The sequence below is a fragment of the Agelaius phoeniceus genome, chromosome 1, assembly GCF_051311805.1.
Source record: "Agelaius phoeniceus isolate bAgePho1 chromosome 1, bAgePho1.hap1, whole genome shotgun sequence".
Lineage (NCBI taxonomy): Eukaryota > Metazoa > Chordata > Aves > Passeriformes > Icteridae > Agelaius > Agelaius phoeniceus.
Genome location: NC_135265.1, coordinates 97,283,913 through 97,307,869, shown reverse-complemented (window position 1 = coordinate 97,307,869; position 23,957 = coordinate 97,283,913).

Below are 23,957 nucleotides of genomic sequence, written 5' to 3'. Positions count from 1 at the left end.
TAAGATTATTATCCCACTTTTTTGTTTTTCAGATCAATGAATAGAGGCCAATGTTTATCTTGATGTCTGCCATTATAGGTTTATAAAACCACCCCTAAAAGTTTGCTTTTCTAGATTCTCAATGTCATAAATCCACCATGTCCATCTGAGCTTCAAGGTATAACCTAATTTGAGGAAAATTAAGATTGCTTTCAAAATGAATATTAGCCAGCTTAAATGCCAAGAATAGATCAACATCTCTAGAAAAAGTACAGATGCTTAGGAAATTATTTTTAGAAGTATCCCAAACTATTGAATAGCTCCTTCAGTGTCACATGATGCAGAATATGGTCCTAAGTCCTCCTAAAATTCTACTTGATTCTGAGAGATGCCAGTGGTCTGATAGCCACCACCCATATTACTACTGCCTTTCACTCTTTGCTAGGAGTACTCTTCACTTCAGACAAGATGAGAGGATTGGTACCCCACAGTACTTATATTTTGATTAGTAAGAAAAGGAATAGAAATGTTTAATGGTTTTTCTATCATTTTTCTAGCCAATTAACCTTAGAAATTGAGTCCTTTTTTCCCTGCAGAATAGCTGTATTTGGATATTTTTGTAATATACTGGTTGTTTCCTATAATTCTCCAATGAATAAATTGTTACAAATGCTGTTGTCAGGCCATTCACATTTTCTCAGTGTGCAGCAGGTTTTACATACACAGAATGTTTAATTAATTTTCTGATTAATGGGCTTCTTTTATTATGCTACTGCCATTTGGCAGCTGTTTTGACAAAACTGCCTTCCTCATTACAGAATTTCTAGTTGTGAAAGGAAGTCAACCATAGCAAATGGGCTTATTGAATTATCCAGCTCACCAATTATATAGTATAAAATTATTCATCCTGATATAATTTGATCAGGAAAAATCATTTATCTTTAGTAACTGTGTTAAATTAGATATTATTCTGCTGGATAGGTGCAATTTTGCAAGTGTCTGTACTTAGGAAACTTTTTTAAAATTTGCTTGAACACTAAGTTATTGCCTATTTTCTGATTTCACTTTGTTACCAAAAAGGTTAGTTTCTGACTAATCGCTCCATTGAGCCCAATTCATTCAAAGCTTAAAAAGCGACACTTCGCCATTTTAGGGAGAAATGCCAGATTGATACATATCATTGGCAATGCAATTTTGAAAGATCTATTACAAATGCATTTCTATCTGTTAATAAATCAATTAATTCAAAATCAGTCTTGAAATTTCAACATTATTTACTTGTGTGCTTTGCATGGATTTTGGCGCTATTCCAGCAACTCTGCAATCTACAATGGCGACCCAATTTTTACTCCAATTTTATTCAATCTAACACATCCAAAATTAACTTCACTTTCTATACATTTGCATCTTGTCATTAACCTACATAACCTCTCTTATAAATAATCAATGCTTGATGCATGTGAAAGAAAAGGGTGCAATGTTTCAAAAAATTCCAAAGGTCTTACAGAATATTGTGGACCACAGTGAACAGCTGGTTAGAAATAAATATTTATTATTCCTTAACTTGAAAAGCATCATAATTTGTTTTTATGCTCCACAATGACTTTTTCAGTGTAAAACAACCCAGAAATTCTTGCTGAACAGTAAAGATATGGTTTACTGTAAGTCAGCTCAAGGATTCTCCAGGTATTTCATCAGAATCTGCAAATTTCTTAAAGCATCAATGAGTTCTTTATATCCTCTGTACAGCTGGATAAACACTGGCATAATGACTTTAGCTGTGTGCATGGACATAGGACTGATGTGTCTTCTTTTGGTCTGATTACAGTTTTATGGCACTTTCAGTTTTTTTCTTCTGTAACTTCACAACCTGCACTGCTTTTTGATTCTTCTCTGCTTTCATCTAAATGAACTCTCTGCCTCTCCACCAGGATTTATCATGCTACGTATAAGAACAATCACTCTGTTATTTTTCAGACCTTACTGATCATTCTCAATGTCTCATTCAACAGAAGTTGTCAACAGAGAGAAGAGTTACAATTATCCCATACCACACCATGAAGTCATGTTTGCCTGGAGGATAACCCTATGTCCATTTACCCTTGGCTTCATTCCTATTAGTGTCTGATTAATCCAAAGCATGTCAACAAGTACTGGAATTACCTAGGATGGTAGTGCTAGGTTTCTACAGTGATTATTTTGTGTGTCTGGACTTTAGTTTAGCTGGTGCCAGCATTAGCTGTGTCTTAGATATCCTCAATACACATAAGTATAGCTGAGTGGCTGCAGCCTGCTGGCAATGAGAGAATTATCACTCTTGATAGCCTGTACTTGTTTCAGGATCAGATTTTCTCTGTATAAGGGTGATAAATAATTTATGTTAATTGAAAGATACTCCTGCCTTCATGCTGTTGCCTGACACAGGTGACAGGTGGCTGTTTCTGCACTCTGGTTCCAGTCCTGTAGATCGGTCCCTTTTCAAAGCTGTCTGGATTACAGATCTACAGATCTGATGAAAAGTAGGTCAGATATCCACCATGGCTTTCACTAAGGGTGATTGAGGCTTGCAAGGATTTTTACTGTCTATTCTTCTTCCCACTGCTATCCACAATGCTTTGTTGTTTGGGGTTTTCATTTATTTGTTGTTTGGTCAGTTGATTTCCTGGTTTGTTTTTTCTTTTTCCCACTGACTAGATGCAGATACAGATTATGCTCAGTTTTACCAGAGACACCTTTGGGTTTCATATCCTCATGGTGTTGCCCTGAAGGGCTGAAATTTATTAAGATTGATGAGAGTACTGCATTAATGCATGGCCCTGGATACCCTGGTAAGCAGTTTATACAAATTATCATTATCAGTGCTGGCCATTGCTATTCTAAGAACTTGAAAGTTTCTTGCAGGACAAAGTGTCACAATGATATTTCTGGGGATATCAGTGTTTATGTTACTGTCAGAGGCTTTGTAAACTTTGCTGTGGTTCATACAGCCTTTTAGTCCACATTTTCTTGCTGCATTCTCATCCACTGTGTTCTCAGAGAAGCAAAAGTTCTTTAGTGTTGCAGGAAAATAACTAAGTAGCAAGTTGGAAAATGAACAGCCGTCTGTCTCAACATTTATAAAAGAATGATCTACCACCTGGGTAGCTCAAAGAGGTGAGGGAAAGGACAGGTGAAGGATTTTGTAGGGCCTGAAAACACTGCTCCACTAGTACAGAAAATAGCAAAACATTTAGGTAGTTGTGATTATTAAGCCATTTATTATCTACTTGTGGCATATTATGTATAATGTTGAACTTATTTATAAGAAAGTCTCTATTGTAGGCAAGTCTAACTAACTGGAATATGATAAACTAATTGCACCTTGGTAGAGTCAGTCCTTTCTCAACTATTTTTTTGTTTTCTGCTCTGTTTGTCTGTGTACACTTGTACGTAGACCCAGTATATAAAAGTCAAAGATCAACAAAACAAAAGAGTAGTGAGAACGTATTGACAATGAAGAAGTGAGTATCTGTGGCCAACAGCTCTGGATTGCAACAAACCAGTTATGTCATGGCCACTATCAGGTGCTGCTTTGCTGCCTTGAATAAGGTGACTGTGAGTTCAGTGACTGAGCCTGAGAAAACACATGGGTGCCTTCAGTGTCTCCCATAACTGACATTACATTTGGCATTTCTATATGTTCCCTGAGGGCTATTTGCTCTTTTTGCCTTGAACAGGGTTTTAAAAATTTTATTTATCACGATTTGTTAGTCCAGATCCTTGCAATTGGCAGAAGCACTGGGCTAAAAGTCAGTGAGTAGCTACAGAGAACCCTGGACTTACACTGTTGGGGTGGCCTCTGTCTTTTCCACTTCAAAGAACTTCAGTTTTTGGAGTGCCTGGACCATGATTTCATTATTTCTTTATTCATGTGCCCTTTTCTCCTCAGCCTCAGCAGGAAGCTTCTCCTTCTTGCAGCCATCACATGGCATGTGCAGGACAACCAGGGGATCAGGCCCAGCCAGCATGGGTTGAGGAAAGGAAGGCCCTGCTTGATCAATCTGATCTCCTTTTTTAACAAGGTGACCTGCTCTCTGGGGAAGGAAATGGCTATAGATGTTGTCTACTGGAATGTTAATAAAGCCTCTAACACAGTTTCCCACAACATCCTCCTGGAGAAACTGACTGCTCATAGCTTGGATGGGTGTACTTTTTCCTGGGAAATAAACCTGGCCTGGCTGGCCAGGCCCAGAGAGTGGTGGTGAATGGTGCTGCATCCATCTGGCAGCCAGTCACTTGTGGCATTTCCCAGGGACCAGAGTTAGGGCTGGTCCTATCTAATATCTTTGTTGACAACCTGGCTAAGGGGATTTAGGGCTCCCTCAGTCAGTTTGCAGAGGACACCAAGATGGGCAGCAGTGTTGATCTGATGGAGGGCAGGAAGAAAGAATCTGCAGTGGGATCTGGAAAGTGGATCAATGGGCCAAGGTCAATGGTGTGAGATTTGACAAGTCTGAGTGCTGGGTCCTGCAAGTGGGTCAGAACCGCATGCAGCACTACGGGCTAGGGGCAGAGTGGCTGGAGAGCTGCCAGGTGGAAAAGAACCTGGGAGTGCTGGTCAACAGCTGGCTGAACAAGAGCCAGTGTGTGCCCAGGTGGCCAAGAAGGCCAGTGGCCAGAACTGCCCTGAATCAGTAATAGTGTGGCCAGAAGGGCCAGGGCAGTAGTTCCCCCTACCTTACTCAGCACTGGTGAGGCCACAGTTTGAATCCAATGTCCGGTTTTGGGCCATTCACTACAAGAAAGATACAGAAGGATTTTTAGCCTAGGAAAAAGGAGAAGACACCTTACTGTGCACTACAACCAGCAGAAAACAGGCCATAGTGAGGTGGGGGTCAGCTCTCAGGAAACAACTGAGAAGATGAGAGGAAATGGCCTTAAGTTGCTCCATGGGAGATTTTGATTGAAAAATTTCTTCACTGAAAGAGTAGTCAAACACTGGAACAGGCTGCTCAAGGAAGTAGTTGAGTCACCAGCCCTGGAGGTATTTAAGAAACCTGTAGATGTGGCACTTTGGGACAAGTTTTAATGGCAGACTTGAAAGTGCTTGATAATCTTAGAGGCCTCTTTGAACTGTAATGATTCTGACTCTATCAGTGGACTTCAGGTAATTTTGGATTTCTACCTAATTTTTATTTGAAAATCAAACTATGAACAGCATTTTTTAATGTGCATAAATAGATTTGAGGAATCTTTCCTGGACGTATTGGCTCGTCTCGTGTTGTGCAATGAGGAAGCTCTTTCCATATGAAGCTCTGGGAACCTTTCTCTCTATCTCTCACTCTCAGCAAACACAACAAATTTCTTCATAAGTGATTTCCATGCTACACCTGGCATTCTGGACTGTGACAGTAGGAAACACTATATATTGCAAGCTGGGGGTATAACCCTTGGTGGTCTTTGTTCAGTATTGCCTTCATACTGTAAAGGGAACAGTGAGAAGAATAAGATAGCCTGGTGTAGCTATACTTCTGAGAAGATACACCTGGCAGCCATACAGAGGTGAGCAGCAGCCTTTGTGGGTTCACAGCTTTAGAGTATCAAAATGTAAAGCTCTGTAAATCACAAGAAAAGTGGTAGCTAGCTACAAAAATTCTATCCCTTGTTACGTACCCCAGGCTTGACCTCTCTGAATTCACTCCATCATAACTTCCATGATTCCATCTGAGATGGTTCAGATGAGTCCTGCTGGATAAGAGAGAAGGAGCAGGTCTGTTGTCACCATATAGAGCTGTTTGAAGAGACCCTCCGTGATCTGGCTGCGGCTGCTGCTCTCTGGTACACTATATGACTTTAAGTGGTGCACTTGTTTTCAATCTTCAGGAGCAACAGTTCCAGGTCAAGCTGTACATAACTGCATTGTGTCCACCCACACAAAGAGTTTAAGTGGTGATTGAAACAATATTTCATCTCATTTCTATTTACCAGGTTAAAGGAAGTTTCTCTCTGGAGCCGTCTCTCATCTATTTGCAGCAGGAAATAAATTTCTTTTAAAAATGAATCAAAAAGACTCTCAGGGCTGCCAGCACAGGTCAGTGTAAAATGATTCTATAACACTTAGTTATTGCAAAGTTTTTTTCTCAGCACTTTATCTGTAAAATGTTGAAAACCCCTCAAAAATAATTCACCTTCTCTAGCTGGTTTGTACAGACCTACTTAACAGAGTGAAACTTTAAAAAACTTTCCTCTTTTTGTCTTCACCAAATATTTCAGTTACATGCTTCAAAATACATTTTTATGACAACTGAGAATTTAAAGTAGTCATTTAAATGACCATTCTCACTATAAACTCTTGGATATAAGTAAACCAACCAATGAGATGAGATAGCCATGAATTTTATTAAAACAGAATTTCAAACTTCAGATAATGGTACAAGTACATAACTTAAACTGCCTGCTCCCATAGAATACCAGTGAGAAGAAAAGTACTTGAACATTGCAGGTTTTTTTCCTGTAGGTGTTTTCCCTGCTGTATAGAATTTCAGTGATTTGGTCCAATTCAGCCTAGCAGTAGTAAATATATTTTTCCCATTATTTTTTGGTTATTATTTAATGTAGTTATGACACTGCAAATTAAATGAGGAAAATGGTGACTATATGCCTTTATGACTGGCTTGAGAGAAACATAAATGTCTTTTCTCCTAAAAAGCATAGAATTTCCTATACTTTCTATTAGCTTGTAGAAGTTCTCAGAATTTGGGTTTTTTTCCTGGTATTGAAATCTAATATACATGTAAAGGTTTATATGGTTAAAGACCAGTTTCCCAACACATGTCTGTACCTCAAGTCTAACTGTTAGAAAGCTAAATCACATCAGGAAAAAGAGAAACTAATGGGATGAAAACCCCAAAAAACCTTACTAATTTGTCACTAATTGTCTCTTGTTTAACACAAAAGAAATTGTAGTACCAGATAAATATTTTTATAATTTTTATAAATTTTTTTTTGGTTATGCTGTGATGCAAAAATAATGATAAAAGTTAGATCCTTTACCAGTCCACAACTTACAGATATTTTTTTCTTTAGTTGCCTTTCTATTAGTGTAATGGCTTGTCATTGCAACTCTGTAAGAAATTTTCCATCTATAACAGAACTGCTCTTTAAGTACTTGAGGGGTGTTAGCCAACTCAACTGGCAAAGTTCAGAGTGACAGCAAAATTCCAGAAAAAACAAAGGTGTTCCTAAGCAGTTGACAACTAACTGTAGTGCACATGTATTTATCTTATATCTCTGTCACATATTTATGTTGTATCAGTAGGACAGCCCCATGAAAACTTATACATTTATCACGGCTTGTGCTACTTAGTATAGGACCCTACAAGTGCTCAGCAAGGAGAAAAACAAACAAATGACTAACAAAAGAGCTCAGCAAAGCTGCTCAAAATCAGAAATGAGACAAAAAGTTATAAATCTGTGTAAGCCAATTTCTTCTGCTGTGTATCTTGCAACAGGTGCCAAAGTCTACCTGTTCCTCATCTGACGGCGTTCACTGTTGGGTCTCTCTCGTGTAGGGCAGCTTGCTCAGTGCAGTTGGTCCAGCTTGCTCAGTGTGAAGTGGCTGTTCTGTTTAGACCTAGATGGTCAGAAAATGGAGATGGTCACTTGGGGACTGTGTCTTTCTTCAGTGCTGCTCTGTGCAAGTAAAGCCACATCAACAGGTGTCAACAAGACAAGAGTGCCTAGAAAATTGATTGAGTGATCTGCAACTTTTTATTGGCAGCTAATGAAAATCTGTACAATTATCTTCCACTTTACAATCTTCCCCACAATCATGTCATGCTTCAAAATCACCCCTAATGCTTTGTAGTATTTAAAAACCCAAACAAAACCTGATTCAAGTGTTATGGAGCGACTCATAAGAAGAGGACAGTAGAAATCACAGGTGTGGGCAGCCCTTTCAGGTGATTGAATAGCAAGGAATTTGCCAGTTGAAATTTCTTTAATGTTTACAGAAAGAAAATCAACAAAATGTTCCTCTCCCACATGTGTTTTCAACTGACTAAAGCAGATTAAACTATACCTTGCTAGATCATGATGCAAATTTGCTAATACTACTTCATTCCTGCAAGTAAAACTGTCACAAAAATATCAAGTCACTAATAAAGCACTTCATTATTTACTGTTGATGAAAGAAAAGGTTGGAAGTGTCATCAACAGAATTAATTTTGTGAGCATCAGCCACTTAGTCAATTTTTAAATTATAATTTTTTGATTTTCCCCATTCATCTCTGAAGAAAATGGACAATGCCGAGATTCAAAAGCCCAGCTGCTGCCATACTGAATTTGTTTATTCACATCTGTGTTTTTTTAGCATGGCTTTTGAGAAGCTCAAGACTGTATTTCAGAGAAATTCAATTTATCTGGATATTCTGTAGTACCAGATTCTTATAAGGAATTATGCATACAGTCCCATAGAAACATTTTTTTTCAAATATCCAGGCAGAATGCTGGAATTTGAGTTGAAACTAAAAAAAAAAAACCAAAAACCAAAAAACCAACTTTACATGTTTAAAAGGATTATATAATTTTATGTATCTACTTTTAGTTTATATCCCATGCCATATGTAGTTGTGCTTCACAATAAAACTATAGGAGAAAAGGACCTATTTAGAGCAATGGCATTTGACTTTCCAAGAAGCTACTGTACCCAATGGAGCCCTGCTGTCCTGGAAAAATAATGCCTGTCTGTGGGAAGTAATGACTCAATCCCTTGTTTTGCTATGCTTCTGTGTGTGGCTTTTGCCTTCCTCATTAAACCATTTTTATCTCAATCCATGAGTTTTCCAGCTTTTGCACTTCTGATTCTCTCCCCCATCCCACTGAAGGAAGCTGAGTAAGAGTGTGGGGCTGAGCTCTGGGCAGAGGTAAACCCAGCACAGATAAAAACCCTTCCATAGTATGTTTTAGATGCAGAATGTACTTGGCTAAAAGTTCACCATCTCAGGTAGAGATATAGAAGGAAAACGTGAATTGGAGTAGATTGTATGGGCTGCAAAAGAAGGAGTGAGATTAAGAGGTGGTCTTCCCAGACAGAATAACTATTCCATGGTGGAAAGGAGGATTTTTCTTTATTATTATTTTCCCTCCTCTATCATTAGACAGGAAGAGAGCTCCACACTAAAGGCAAGACATTAATTTTTCTCCTTCTTCAGTGGGAGTGATGTGGTCCCTAGACACTTGTGATGGCGCTGATTCCACTGTGTCTTTAAATTCTGTACATCAGAGGGCTTTGACTCTACAATGCTAGCTTCTCATTAGAACAGGAATTGAAACAAGGAGTTTTCAGGAATTAAAAAAAAAGAGAAAAAAAAAAGAAGGAATGACAAGAATAGAAACAAAGTAGTTGTAAGCATATGTCCCCTTTCCCTGCTAGGTATTTGAATGATGAGATTCAGAAAACTCCACACAATATCTGTTATTCTCATTGTTCTTCTAGCCTGTCTCCACACAATATATTATTCTCATTTTTCCTTTTAACCTCTCGTCCCTGCTTGATATTCTCACCAGCCCTTGTGAAATGTTATATTTTGTCTCATTGCTGAAGTCCACCTTATCTGCAGTGCAGCATGAAGGGCAAGGAAAATAGGACCTTGTTAACAAATCACATCCTTTCAAGGGACTTATGTTCATATATATATTAACTGTGAGTATGTGACCCAAACACTTTTTATGAACTCTTAAAGAGAATAATGAAAATATTCAGTTAAAAAAAAAAAGAAAAGAAAGTGAAGAAAGTGCACATTTCCTAGTTTTCCTGGTCAGAAGAAAAAGGGACAATTTCTTGAAAAAATCATTGCACTGTAACTTTGGAAAGATTACAGGGGAAAAAAAAGACATTTGGGAGGCACACCTTGTTTGTCTATTTCAGTTTTGCAGATGAGTCAGAATTTCTGTTTTTTTTTTCTTTAAAGTAAATAAAAACTTATAAGATTAGTTCAGATTCACATCTAACACATTTTTTTCTAAGCTTGATAAAGATTTGTAAAGAAAGAGAAAGTTAAGGTAGGAACAAATTAAATAACTGATCAGGTTTCAATAGCATAAACCAGAAATATTGTTCTCTTAAGAAAATTGTATTGGAGAATAATTGACTCCTAAGTTAAACTAGGGGACTCTAAAATGTTGGCTTTACCTATTAGCAAAGTTATTGCCATGAAATTGTAGAAGTTAAGTCTCAGGACCTAATCTATAACAAGTAAATAATAGCATTATTTTATCTATTTTGATTAGTCGCATCTGGAGTGCTGTGTCCAGTTCTGGGCTCCTCAGTCCAAGAGAGACAGAAAAGTCCTAGAGTGAGTCCAGTGAAGGGCAACAAAGATGATTGAGGGCCGGGAGCACTTCTCTTATGAAAAAAGTTGAGAGAGTCGGGCCTGTTCAGCCTTGAGAAGAGACAACTGAGAGGCGACCTCGTCAATGTCTATCAGTATCTGAAGGGAGGGTGTTTAGAGGATGAATCCAGGCTCTTCTTGGTAGTACCAAGCAATAGAAAAAGAAGCAATGGACAGAAAGAGATACACAGAAACTTTCCCCTGGACATTGGGAAGAACTTCTTTACTCCATTGATGACCATGGACTGGAAGAGATAGCTCAGAGATGTGGATTCTCCCATTGCTGGAGATATTCAAGAACCATCTGGAATCAATCCTGTGCAAGATGCTCTAGGATGACCATGCTTGAGAAGGATTCTTGGACCAGATAACTCCACTGGTGATTCCTTTCAACCTTAACCATTCTGTGATTCTCTGGTCTTGATAAGGTTGTAAAAGATGGGACCCTAGTTTCATACAGATATAAACTGGATGAAAGAAGTGACAAATATCTCACTTTGTTTTCCACAGGTATTTTTTTAAATTATGAATTAGTATGAAATTTAAAACTCCTCTTGGCCTTTCTCATCTTTCTCTAACTTTGAGAAGATGTATCTACATCCTGTTTCACAGGATTCTAGAACTTGAAATAAGTGAGAAGTTGAAGTAATGCATTAAACTTCTACTGAGTCTGTGATGACAATGTCTTTTAATTGTCTATATATATTGCCACTGTTTTGTCTTGATAGTAATTTTATTCTGGATGATAGTGCTTAGAAATGATTGATTTACCCCCTCTGCACCAAATAAATCACTACGTTTCTGTAAATTTTACTTTAGCAGGACAAACTAATGCAAATTTGAGTGTGGGTTGAGGTTTTTTTTAGGTGGTAATGGTTTGGGTTTGGGGGATCATAATTCTGTGTGTGTGCACGTGTGAGCATTGGCCAAAAAAAAAACCAATTTTCTTTTTTCTCTTCCCATGTCAATTTTGACAGCCAAAAGAAACATCCATTGCTTAATATTTTCTTCCTTTTTTTCTTTGTATAAGATTTGACCCTCTGGAGAACACTGCAGAAATCATTCTGTTGAACAAGTATGCCCTTAATATATCAATGTGGTAGGCTAATATTTTCAAATAAAAGTAGTCAAAACTCATACTAACTCAAAAGGATCTTTTTTTTCACCTCAAGGCAGATTCTTTTTTCTTTTATCCATGGTGACAATTCATGTTTTCTTAATGATCTCCTTTGACTTACCCATTAAACTGTTACTGACAAAGCAATTTGGCAACTCAAGATTTCTAGGAGGAATTTAATATACTGTAAGGATTTTCTTTACTCTGTCTATATCTAAAAAGACTTTCTTTTGCTATTGTAAGATCCATACTGGATATGGTTAATAAAATCACCATTAACATTGACAAGAATGTGTATCAAAGTACATTTACATGTCACTATGCAGTAGACTTTAAATTTATGTCAAAATTATTCTATTCTGTGCTGTGAGTTATGACTTAGAGATAGACAGGAAGCCCAGGTGTAACATCCCTTCTAGAAATGCAGAGAACAATACCCTTGTGGTTCAAAGAGAGAAGTCTCACTTTGTGCTAAAATCAGATAATTTCATCTGTCACTGTTGCTAGTCTGAGAGACATGTATCCTCCATGCTGAAGATTTCAGCAGTTTAACAGTCTTCTAGGCTGCACTGGTGTAAAAACTTTTGTGTGACATCTTTCTGATTAATTTCTAGGAAATTCTAAATTAAACTCACCTACAGAAACTAAATAACATCTCCAATAACCCAGTTTGTTTGGTTTTGTTCTCACTGAATTTTGCACACTAAAGATTAGGTGAACTTTGTGCAGATAAGGAAGAAAAGTAATTTATATTTTAAAGTAAAAATTTAAATTTCCTCTTTTGCTGCTTTTCATTTTTTTCCCCTCAAAAGCTTCATTAACTGTCTATGGTTCTGTCTTCTTCATTAGGCATATAATCCTGCTCCCTTAAAATTAGTAAAAAACAAAACACAAAGTATTAGTGCTTAGTGCCAACATCCTGTTTGGTTATTGATGGTATCCTGAAGACTTTATTGAATGCTTTACTTCTATTTATATATATTCTCCAACTTGGTGGAAAAGAGCATGGTTGCTAGAGTTTTATAGAAAGCTGACAGCATTTTCATTGTTTTATGGAAATATTTTTGGTTTTTCAACAAGTGTGTTACAGGGAGCTCTACATGAACATTTAGAGCAATAAGTATAGGTGCTGCCAAAACAGGCTAAGGAAGGAGATATGATGGAAACAAACGTTTTGTTGAACAAAGGAGAAAACCTGTTTTGGTTATGTTGTATTTTATTGTAGTGTTTTCAAAGCTGCACTAATCTCCATGCTTCAAATAGAGGAACAACATTTTTCATGTTTTTAGTCCCAACATTTTTGCCATAGATTTGGGAGGGTGGTTAGTGTTATATTTGTTTCCTGCAGCAGTGATGTCTACTGCATTCTCAAGTCCAAAGCTGCTAAATTTCTGTTTTAGATGCATTATGATAAGCACTTAGTAGTAGTGGGTAGTAATGACAAGAAAAGCAATACCATGAAAACAATGGAAATTATGATTTGGACCTGAAAGCAAAATATTTTGCTATAGAGCACTATTAAATGGCATGTTCATTTGTTTATCAGTTCCAGTGAACTATCTTGCAATAGTAAATTTATTTTTCTTGTTAAAACAAATATGATATTATATGCCCAGTTGAATAGATTCATGACTTTAAATAGATGGTAATGTAATGTAAAATTTTCTAATTTGCCAACCACTTATTAAATGTATTTACAATTACCCAGTAAATTCTATGAAATATACTAAAACTGAGTGATAATATTTTCTATTTTATGAGACCTTGCCTTTAGTGACATTAGATTAATAAGCTACAAGAAAACTGCAGATGTCTTTAAAAACTCACACTCCTATTCTGAATACATATAACTCTACTCTCCAGAGTTATCATTCATTTTGATTACACTGGAGTTAAATGGTTCATCTGTTCTAAATCTTCAGTAAATGTATATAGCTTTTTTACAGAATGCAGCCAAAGGGGAAATAAATCAGTGTCAAAAATCCCAAATGTTTAATTCCTTACTAATCTCATGGTATATCTCTTCTAGATGGGGAAAGAAGAAAAAAGAAAAAGAATAATTCTTTCAGATTTTATCTTTTAGGCTGTAAAATAAAATCTACCTTGTCCAAAGTTCAAATTATATCTGATAACTTTGAGCAAAACCTAAATGCTGTCAAATAGAGAAGAAAACAATATTCCTATCTTCCCGTAGGAAGTAGTAAAAATGACTTGCTGACTAGAGGCTATTTCTATACCTAAAGTTAAACACACATCAAATAGTAAATCAGAGGTATGACATGCTTGCACACCTATCTCCTTGCATATAGATATATAAGTGTATGAAATGTGTATTTGCACTGCTGAAATATTCATATGTCCAGTGAAAAATCTACATTTCTGATATCCAAAACAAAGCCTCTGTTTTTATGTCTATTTGCTTACTGTTTTTGATGGATGCTTAGTACTCTCAGAGGTCTGTGGGCTCTTTCAAAGTGTACCCACTGGAGAACCAGATTCCTGTTTGACTTTACAAGAAGCATTTGGTACAATGACTTATGACGATCACATGCACTTTTAGCCACAAAGTCACTGCAACTGGGCAAAGCTATCAATCATTTGTGGTACAATGAAGCATGACAGGTCTCCCAGAAAACAACTTATGCTTCAGCAGGGCGCTTGTCTTGGAGTGCGTTTCCTTCTAAGGATGTGACTTGTTAGTTGGAAGCAACATAAAATTAGGGCATAAGGTCAAGCAATTTCAATTAATTAAGAATATTTATTATTTTTTATTATAGAAGGTAACTATGTATTTTTAATTGCATGTATATCTTTGAGTTAGAATTTACCTAGGCAGAGGGTTGTGTAATCACACTACCTTATCTGCTGTCATTAATGTCCCCAAAACAAGTATTTAGTAAGAATTTTTCTCTCTGGGAAGATTATTTTAAAGCTCCTTTCCTCAGTGATATTTGTACTTCATCTAGTATATTTAAGTCCAGCTTATTTAATGCTTGTTGTTTATTTTATTGGTTCTTACAATAATGTTTATTTGAATTAGGTGTGATAATTAAAATGTTATGGAAACTTTTTGGAGCTCCTTGGTGAACAAGTTAGTAAGCAGTTGTCTTTTTCTGTGTGTGCGTCTGTGTGTGGCTGTTTGTTGGGGTTTTTAAGGGGGTGTTGTTTTGTTTTGTTTTTTTTTAAAGAGGCTTTTAATTAAATAAGCAAAGTACAGAGGTATAAGAAAGGAATGTTAAATAAAATTTCTGAAGTGATCTCAATGGAACATTTAATGAGTTTAGTTTTGCTTTTGGTAGATCGCGGTAAGTAAACCAAGAAATGAGAAAAATACTGTGGCCACCAACTCCACAAATCAATATGTACTGTTCATAAAACTTCAGGAAATAGAAATCAAATATTACCTTTGGAAGATTAATATGAACAGTTTTTAATGCACCTACTTATTTGCAAAATAGCTCATATTATATCTCCTTAGGTTATCTGATAAAAATAGAGCACATATGGAATGCTGCTGTGATTGATTCTTATGAGAACTTTATTGTTACTGAAGAGTAATTTTCCCAGAGTTTCCACTGACTTTCATGGAAGTCGAGATCTACATAACACAATTTTTTTTGTGTGAGCAGGCTTGCTCATTCCCTATATGAGGAGAGTGATTGGATCAGGTATGAAGCTGAGCAGGAATGCAGAGAGAAGAACATTTAGTGTAAGGACATGGCGTAAAACATGACTTTACCCAGGGCGTACACTGCTCAGCAAGTCAGGAGTTGAAGGCTAAGAAAGATATTAATTTACTATAACCTCAACTTGCATGTCACTGGATTAACTATTAAAACTGAAGCTCATGAGTAGAAAAACTTAAAATATGAAATTTGTGCAAAAGCAATCTTCAAGAATTTTATGGTGGTTCAGAAGAGTGTTCTTGATGAAGGTTTATAAGAGAAGGAAGGTTTGATGTCCTGTAAATTGACATACTTCTTTGCAAAGAATAATATTTAGCAAAAAACCCAATCTTGTTACTGAATTTTAAATTTAAGGCATTGTGACAAATTCTAAAACTCCTTCTGTCTTGAAAAGAAGCAGATTTTGATGTAGCAGTATGGTATTTTACATTTTGATTAGAAAGATTTTTAACCGTATTTTTTTTTCTATTTTCAGTATTTCTTACTAAGAAATCCTGATGAGAATTCAGAGCAATGTTTCACCCTATAGCCACACCCACTCCTCTCACTTTACTGAAGGCAAATAGAAGCATTTGGAAAAGGATTGACTTTGACAGCTCAGCTATCTGCCTGTTTACCTAGAGGATGAGTTTATTTCTTCTTTCATGTCAGAATGTGAAAAAACATTTTTACCACCTCAGTATTTAGTCATGCTTCTCAATGCCCTGATGCAGTTCTGATTATTATACTGCTGCATTCCACTTTTCCTATGCAAAGTACTCTAAAGGCACACTTCATTCTTGAATACAGTAAGAATCTAGGGAAGAATCACTAGCATTTCAGTTAAGAAGTCAGCAGACTTTCATCCTAATCCCTTGAAATCACTCTTCACTCAAGGCTGGGTAAGGTCAAACCTTTATGAAAGACAGATTAAAAAAAAATAATTAAAGGGAATCAAGTTATTCATCTACTTTCACTAATTTAAAATCATAAATGTTATTATTTATGTTATCTGCCTGATATCCTGACCCCCACCAGTCATAGGTTTTGTTATTTTGAAAGCAAATCTACCTCAGGAAGCAGCTGTTAGAGGAAAATGTTTTACAGTGGAGCAGATAGCTTTAATAGATAATTTCTTTTTGAAGTCCTCCCTTTCTCAAGTATTATTTTTCCTTTTGTTTTCCAACATAGGTGATATCAAAAATAGCTCGAATAATTAAAATAGGAGTTATTTCCCTTTGAAAACGTGTCTTTTTCCAGATTCCATTTTGACATTTTCCAGATAGTAACATATTTCACAAGAGCAGCACATCAGCTGTAGTACATTTTTGTGTAAAAATGTTCCCTTTTGCTGTACATCAGCCCAGGTTATACTGGGCTGATACAATTTTTCCTTGATTTAAAAAAAAGGAAAATCTGAATGAGGAAAATGTGCACAGTTACTGCTGTCTTTTTACCGGTGTGGTTGTAAATGACCACATGGAGGTGAGCGAGGGGGCTTGGGGTGACACTTGTCTTCTTCTTCAGCTGCTGACCTCAACAACATTGAAAGACCTGTTTGCAACTGCAAAAGGATAGAGAAAAGCTTCACTGGAGAAAAGAGATGCCCCTGTTCCCATTCTTTTATTTTCTTCCAGAATGTTCTGGCAAACACGAGCTCTGTTAAGGGCTATTTTCAAACTGTACCAGACATGGGTTTGCTCACTGAAAAAAGAAATTAGACAAACACAGGCTTCAACCACACAGAAAAAAAAGGCAAACCTGTAGCAAAGAAAGAAGTGAGGCTGAAGGCTTCTGAAATGGGAGGTGGTAGGCTATAATTCCTGAGTTTGGGGTTGCCTGTTAAAGCCCCTATTAAGAAAGGGCAATTTCAGCACTCCACATATTTTGTATTGCACAACAGCGCTTAGATATATTTAGTGTTTGTGGAAATGAACGGGCAGAATTTGCTAAAATAGAGAAGTTGTTCTAGCTTGTGGCATTTTGAGAGGTTAATTTCTCTATATACAAATGTGACACCTCTTAACATTCAGAAAAAATCCCCCAAACAACCTCAAAAAAGTCCTATAAACTCCATGGGGTACAGATCCTTCACAAGCAGGGTACATGTACAGCTGCTGTTATAGTTATACCCGAATCTGTTGTTAAGAAACAGTGAGTCCCAACAGTGACTTCTGTGTAGGTAAATGCAAAGAAACAGCTTTTAGAATGTGTTCAGTACCTGTGTACTTACATTAAACAATTTTCTATATGGTCCATTACATATGCTGACCTTAGACATGCAGATGCAATACTTGTCCTTTTTCACTGTTTGAAAACTCACATTGTCAAAGCCTTTAGTCCTTTAGAAAATTTTGCCTTGTAATATTTTTGGCTGCATTCAGGGAGAAAAATTAAAGGTGGACTGTTCCAAATCTTGCTTCTATTTGATTCACTTTCACTTTACTGTCTTTCCAAGGAATTATTTGGCTTTGTTTTGTTTTCCCCCTCTTTCTTTTTCCAAATGTGGATGTAGACATATGAATGGGGTTCTGCACTCTCAGTAATCTACTGAAAAAAAAATAAAACTATGGAGAGAGATTAACAATCTGAAGACAACACTCGACACAATAATTTAATTTCTTCAGTGAGTTCTAGTAAGGAGAATTTATGGTGTGACAACCAGTTTGTAGCCTGAATTAAAAAAAAAAAATCTGTCAAAATGAGAAAGTTAAATGGAACAAATATTATCAAGATTTAAAGTATTTCTCAAATTAGCCTCTCCATATGTAGAAAGAGTTTCTTTCTTTCATGTAGTGGTCCTTAAATTGTGAGTTGTGTGCTTACTGTGCTGCTTTTAGGGAGGTTACAGAAAATTTGGGTGAAAGATGGATTTGGTGCACAAATCAGCTTAATATATTTCATATAGCAGTAGGATAGTTTTACTGGCTGCAAACCTTCTGAGAATAAAAAAAAGCTTGTCCTTATTTAAATAATTAAAGCAGATGTTTTTTATCCTCAATGTAGTCTATAATGTGAGATGACAAAGGCAGCATATTCTTTCTGAAAAATGTACCTTTTTCTTATGATTACCAGCTTTTGATATATTTCTAGGACTTTAATAAACTGAAGTTATTGAGAGAAGCAAATTCAGAATTGTTATGGTAATAGTCTAAGATTATTTCATTCATATTGGTTATGATTATCTCAATATGAGCGGAATCTCATAAAATTACATGAGAATTCACTTTTGTTAAATTTAGCTGTCTTATTAAGAAAAAAAAAAGGTGGAGGAACTGAATTTTCTTGTCCTTAGAGGAATAATGTTTTGTGAGTGAAAATATAGGTATTCTACTTCAGTATTTTTCTTCTACCATTTCCTCCCCCTTCCCCCCACTCTGATTTGATCTCTATTGCAAGACATGAGAAAGGTGTTGCTTTGGTCCTTTGTTCATTTTGTAACTGTTAACTCTGAATGCCTCAAAATTCTAAATCACCCACAAGAATACTTATAAAAAAGGTGCTAATAATAGCATTCAGACAAAATTAGAGAATGTGAAGGAGACATTTAATTTCCTATAGGCAGTTTTTTTCTATGCCATAGTTCAACAAGTTTTTTATTATTTTGCTGGTTTTTGTTTTATCTCGAGGGAAAACAATCAACAGCTGCCTCACTTTTTCTGTATTCAAGCAAAAGGACAAAGCTTTCCAGAAAGTAAAAATTATGGTTTTGTAAAGTGTTTTCTGAAATTTAAGTCTCCTTAGACATGAAATGAAACAAATGCGTGTTTAGTTCAGGCTTCTAAAGCCTAAGTGAGGGAGGTGGAGTAAAAACCCTTCCAAATGGATTTTATTAAGAAAATGTTCCACAAAATGTAGGTGGTGTTACAGGGATGGGGTGAAGAGCTGGAGATATTATATCGCACAAGGTCAGGTAAGGTGTTGATTCTGAAAGCTGGATCTGTTTATCCAATAACTTGATTCTCTTCAAGCTAAGTTACAACTTCAGCCATAGTTCAGCTTGAAAGCAGACTACACCTCTCTGCCTGGTCTCCAGCAGAGTTGTGATGGCACAGTCTTCAATAATCTTTCATTTTTTTCCCTTCCCTCCAAGACCAGACTGTAGTCTGACAGTGTAGGGTAGCATAGTGTGAGCTCCTGTCATTGCATTTTTTTTGTGCTTAAAAGAGACTGGCAAAGTTTTCATACGATTTGCAGGTATTTTTGCCACAGGATTTTGCCACAGTACATCTCTGCCCAAGCCGTCTGACAGTGCAGGTGTTCACCAGCCCCCTTTGAAGTGTGTCAGTGCTGCTTCCGATGGGCAGCAAAGGTCCCTGAGACCTCAGCACAGCCCTGCAGAGCGCCTGCCTACCTCCAGTGGTACCTCTGAGCCTCTGTCACCTATCAGCCCTCCGCCCACTGAGTTTAGAAGCTGTGCTCTTTTTTTAGCCTAGGTAGGGACAAGTGCATCAGAAAACATCTTGTTGCCAAGTTTAAAGGAAGGTCGGCACACTTCTTTTCTAGGTCATTAATAGATGGGGTCTTAGAAACACTTTGTGCTGCCTCACAAAGGCAGGATGTCTGCAGGGAAACTGAGAGGAAATTCATGTGGTGTCTTGCAGAGAAGACTCTGCAGGAAAGAGGCAACTCTTATATCTATTTTTTAACATAGAAGCTAAGGAAGCAAATGGTCTAAGCTTACTCTGCGCTGAGTTAAGGGAAGGTTCAGAGCATGATGATAAAATGCTCTAGAGAAGTTTTCTTGGGTGTTCATGCTTCAGGTTCAAACAGAGAATTTATCCCCACTTTTGTGGTATGGGTTCATACTGCTTCACATTTGTGTAAATGAGCAAGCAGGGGTGAATAATCTGAACAATTAGTAGTGTAAGAGCACAAAACAAAGATGAGAAGAATTTATTGGTCTGCCATTTAATTCATTAGGTTGTGCCAATTAGATGTTAATGATATAACTTTTAATAACAAGCATTTCTCTCAGAGGTCATTCTCAGTGAACTTAAAATTCTCATATGGATACCCTTCAGACAGAAAGAATACAAAAACAGAACAAAAAGTCTCACTTTTTGTACTTATGCTAATGCATTTGTGTACAGCAGTGACCTTTGCTCAGATCACTAATACACTTTTTCCTTAATATGGCATGTAATTCTGTCATAGCATGCTCTTGTAATTTTCTAACTTTATTTTACCCTTCCATTACAAACTGGGTTTGGGTATGGTCAAGAAATAGGGGTAAACTGAAGATATAAAAATTAAATATTGGATCAGGAGACAAAGAAGAAATTAAGATATTTAAGAGGGAACACTTTCACTACTCATGTCTTGAATCCTACTATTTCATTTCTCATAATGTCTCTTCCTTTAAAGCTTCACCTAGGAGTCTTGTAATGATATCTAGTGGATTTCTTTAAACTGAAATTGTATTTACCTTTGAAAAGAGCTTTGTTCATTAGTCAAGGATAAAATCAGTATCTGCTAATTTTTTTCTTATTCAATTAAATGTCATAAAGACATTCTGTTCCAATGAATTAGGTATTTAAGATAATACATTTGTAGTCCAGATTCTTTTTAAACTAACTCAATGTGAACTTGAGTACATTCAGGTGTTTGTACCATGTTCTCCACCAGAATGTGGGCCCAGATCCACAATAAAATACTAATTTTTTTTTCTGATGATAGGGAAGGATTAGACACCTTATTTATACAGCTGAAAAATTATAACTGCTGTTATAACCAGTTGGTTGTCTAAGGCAAGCCCTGCCCGGTATCTTTTCAGCTTCACTGAGATATCTATTATCTGACATGAACCCCTTCCTGAGGGTTTCTAAGTAATTTTCTTTCACAACAATGATAGTAGGAGTTTCAGCAATTTAGCCAATATCTCTGTGACTCTTAACACCCACCAAGGGCACAGATGGGCCACATTCAAAGGCTGCCTGTCCAGAATAGATTCAGATTCACAGCTTCTCACCAGGCAGAGGATAGTTTTGCTTGGTGATTGGGAGAGTGGAGAACAATGGTCTTTTTTTTTTCTTCCCCAGTGACTACTTAAAAAAACTTCATTGTCCCCACTCTTTCAGATCAGACAGAAAAGACCTGATTTTTGTTCACCTTTACAGAGCTCTTTAGAACTTAAATGAGGAATATGACATTCATGATTTCAAAATAGAAATTTATGTGATTTAGGCTAATGTTATCTGTGACTATGGTACCTGGGCAGAATTTTAGCTGTCAAAACATAGCTGCTCCTTTCCCCAGCACTTCCAATTGTATCTAGGCATCTTTTCAATAAATTCCTTAAGTGAATATTATGAATTTGCTTTTTTATCACACTTACCTGTCTATTGCATAGACTCAGGGCCTTTATTTAAGATGATCAGATGCTTCCAGAAAAAATTTAGTTAATTTGAATATTTTATCATAACTTCTTCTATGTCTTGGTTTGGTTTGCCTGGAACAGCAGCACCCCCTCTGCATTGGCAATAAACATTGAAATGCTTGGTAGAAGTCTGGTCTAGAATAGGAGCAGTAAATTTTACCTTCTAGCTTTCAGAAGGAATCATCATGGTTGTGTCCTACCATTCCTTAGGGAAACTGAGCAAAATCTTTTAACTGAGTCTAATCCTGAACTTGAATTTGCTCAGAAGACACTAATGTGATTTGTTGCCTGTCTTTAATGGTAAAATGCATCTTAGATTGTCAGTGTAATATAGCAGTATAAGGGTTTTTTTCCACTTAAAGCAAAAAAAATCAAAATGAAAACAAAACAAAGCAATATATGTTTCTCTCTCTCCCTTTCTCCCACCTGGAATTCCACAAATGCCAATAATGAGTTCCTCTGCAATAGGTGTTAGTGACACCAGTTATGCCAATCACTGAAAGGAATTCTAAATAAAAAAAACATGGGTAAATCTCTGAAATTCCTTTTAATATCTCTATCATCCTTTAAATATCTATTCTAATTGAAAATATTGGATAGCATAGTCCTTTATACATCAAAAATGTTATCTTAAGTATTAGGGTATGTGTTTAAAGATAAAGGGAAAAAACTCCAAACAGACTTAGTCAATGGCATATTGAGCTAGTTCTCATTACAACTTGATTTCTTTTGTTTGATTGTCTTTTGTTTCTTGCTTGTTTGATTAACAGTCCAAAGCTGTCCATGAAAAAAAAGTTTTTCTTTCTGCTTTTAGTACTTTAAATGAGCAAAACTTTGCAAAAAATATGTAGTCACTTTGTTGCTAGGGTGCTTCAGATTTTTAGTCTGCCATTTTCCATGATTTTTCATACATCTCTCACTTTTCTTCCTTTCTTCTCCTCATTATCCCAAGAGAGTGAGAGGAGAAAGAGGTGGCTGGCTACTTGATCTGATCAGTAGACCTCAATCTGAGAAATCTAGATATTTCATCATTCTAAAGAACAGGAGATATGCAGTTTCTTCCATCCAGATAGATATCTTGCAAAACATGTTTCAGCTCCCAAGGGGAGAAGGTACTTCTGGTATCTCAGAATCTCTACAATACTATTTTCATTTTGAAAATATCTAGGGATGTACTGCTGTCAGCACTCACTTTATAGTCCAGTATTTCAATCTGTATTCTATCTCTTCTCGTGTATAATTCTCAGTGACTGCAACAACAAAGCTGGAGGAGAAAGCACTATAAGCTTAGCCTAAAATTCACTTAATTCAGTTAATCAGAAGATTCTTACTGACCTCAAAGCGCAGCACTAGGCGAAACCAACTGTCCTCCACTGCAGTGTTGTCATACCGTTAAACAAGGTCTTGTATAAACCAATAAATAAAGCACTGGTAATAATACCCACTCTGGTCTTGTACATTCATAATATGCTTAATTTAAAAATTCACTTTTTATGATCGACCCAGAACTGCTTGACCAGTATATTTATATGGTCTAATTGCACTTACTGTAATCTGAAAAACACAATTGTTATTGTTCAGCATCCTTCCCATGGCTGCAGTCCTGGTCTCTCTTTCCTATAATTGAAGTATCTGAAAGCCCACTACTGATCTATGACATTCTCACTTCAATTTACTGGCTTAAAAATCCATTACATCTGTAAGCGTGTTTACCAGTTTTCAAATACCTAAGAGTTACTAGAACTGGTAGGGATGATAATTTCTTTTAGCTTCTTTTTGATGTGAATTTATTGATGATTACCAATGGTTAAATACATGTGTAAGACTTGAAAGCATTCACTCTGCTTGTTTAAATAACTGCATCCATGGAAATGTACTTGTTTTATGCACTGAGCAACACTGCAACATCAAATTGTCTTATTATTTTTGGAAAAAGGACTATGCTGGCAGTTAAGTTTGTGTCAATTCTTCCATTTTGTCCATTTTTGCTGCAAAAGACCAATTTCTTGAGTGACGTTAGGGACATTTGTCCATAAACTGTCATTAAAGGTATGGGCTATTGGGTTATACGATAAGACTGCACATGGTAAAGTACACAATACAGAAAACTTCAAATGAGCATAGGCACATGGCAGGAGAGGGCAATGTTTCCATGAGCACCAAACCACAGCACCACTGTCTCCTTACACTGGCAAAGCCACCATCATAAGAAGACATTTAACTAGGCAGCAGCAGGCAGCACAAAATCTTCTGGAACAGAAGAAGCAATGATGGCACTCTGCTTCCTTGTGACATATAGAAGTATCAGAACTGAGTGTAAAAAAAAGACTTCAGATGTTTTAATTTCATGATATGTATACAATTTAAGAGATCTGTGAGCTATGGTTTGCAGCTGTGAATGAAGGAATCCTGAGCTGAAAATTGCATTTGGAAGGTTTTCCTCATGA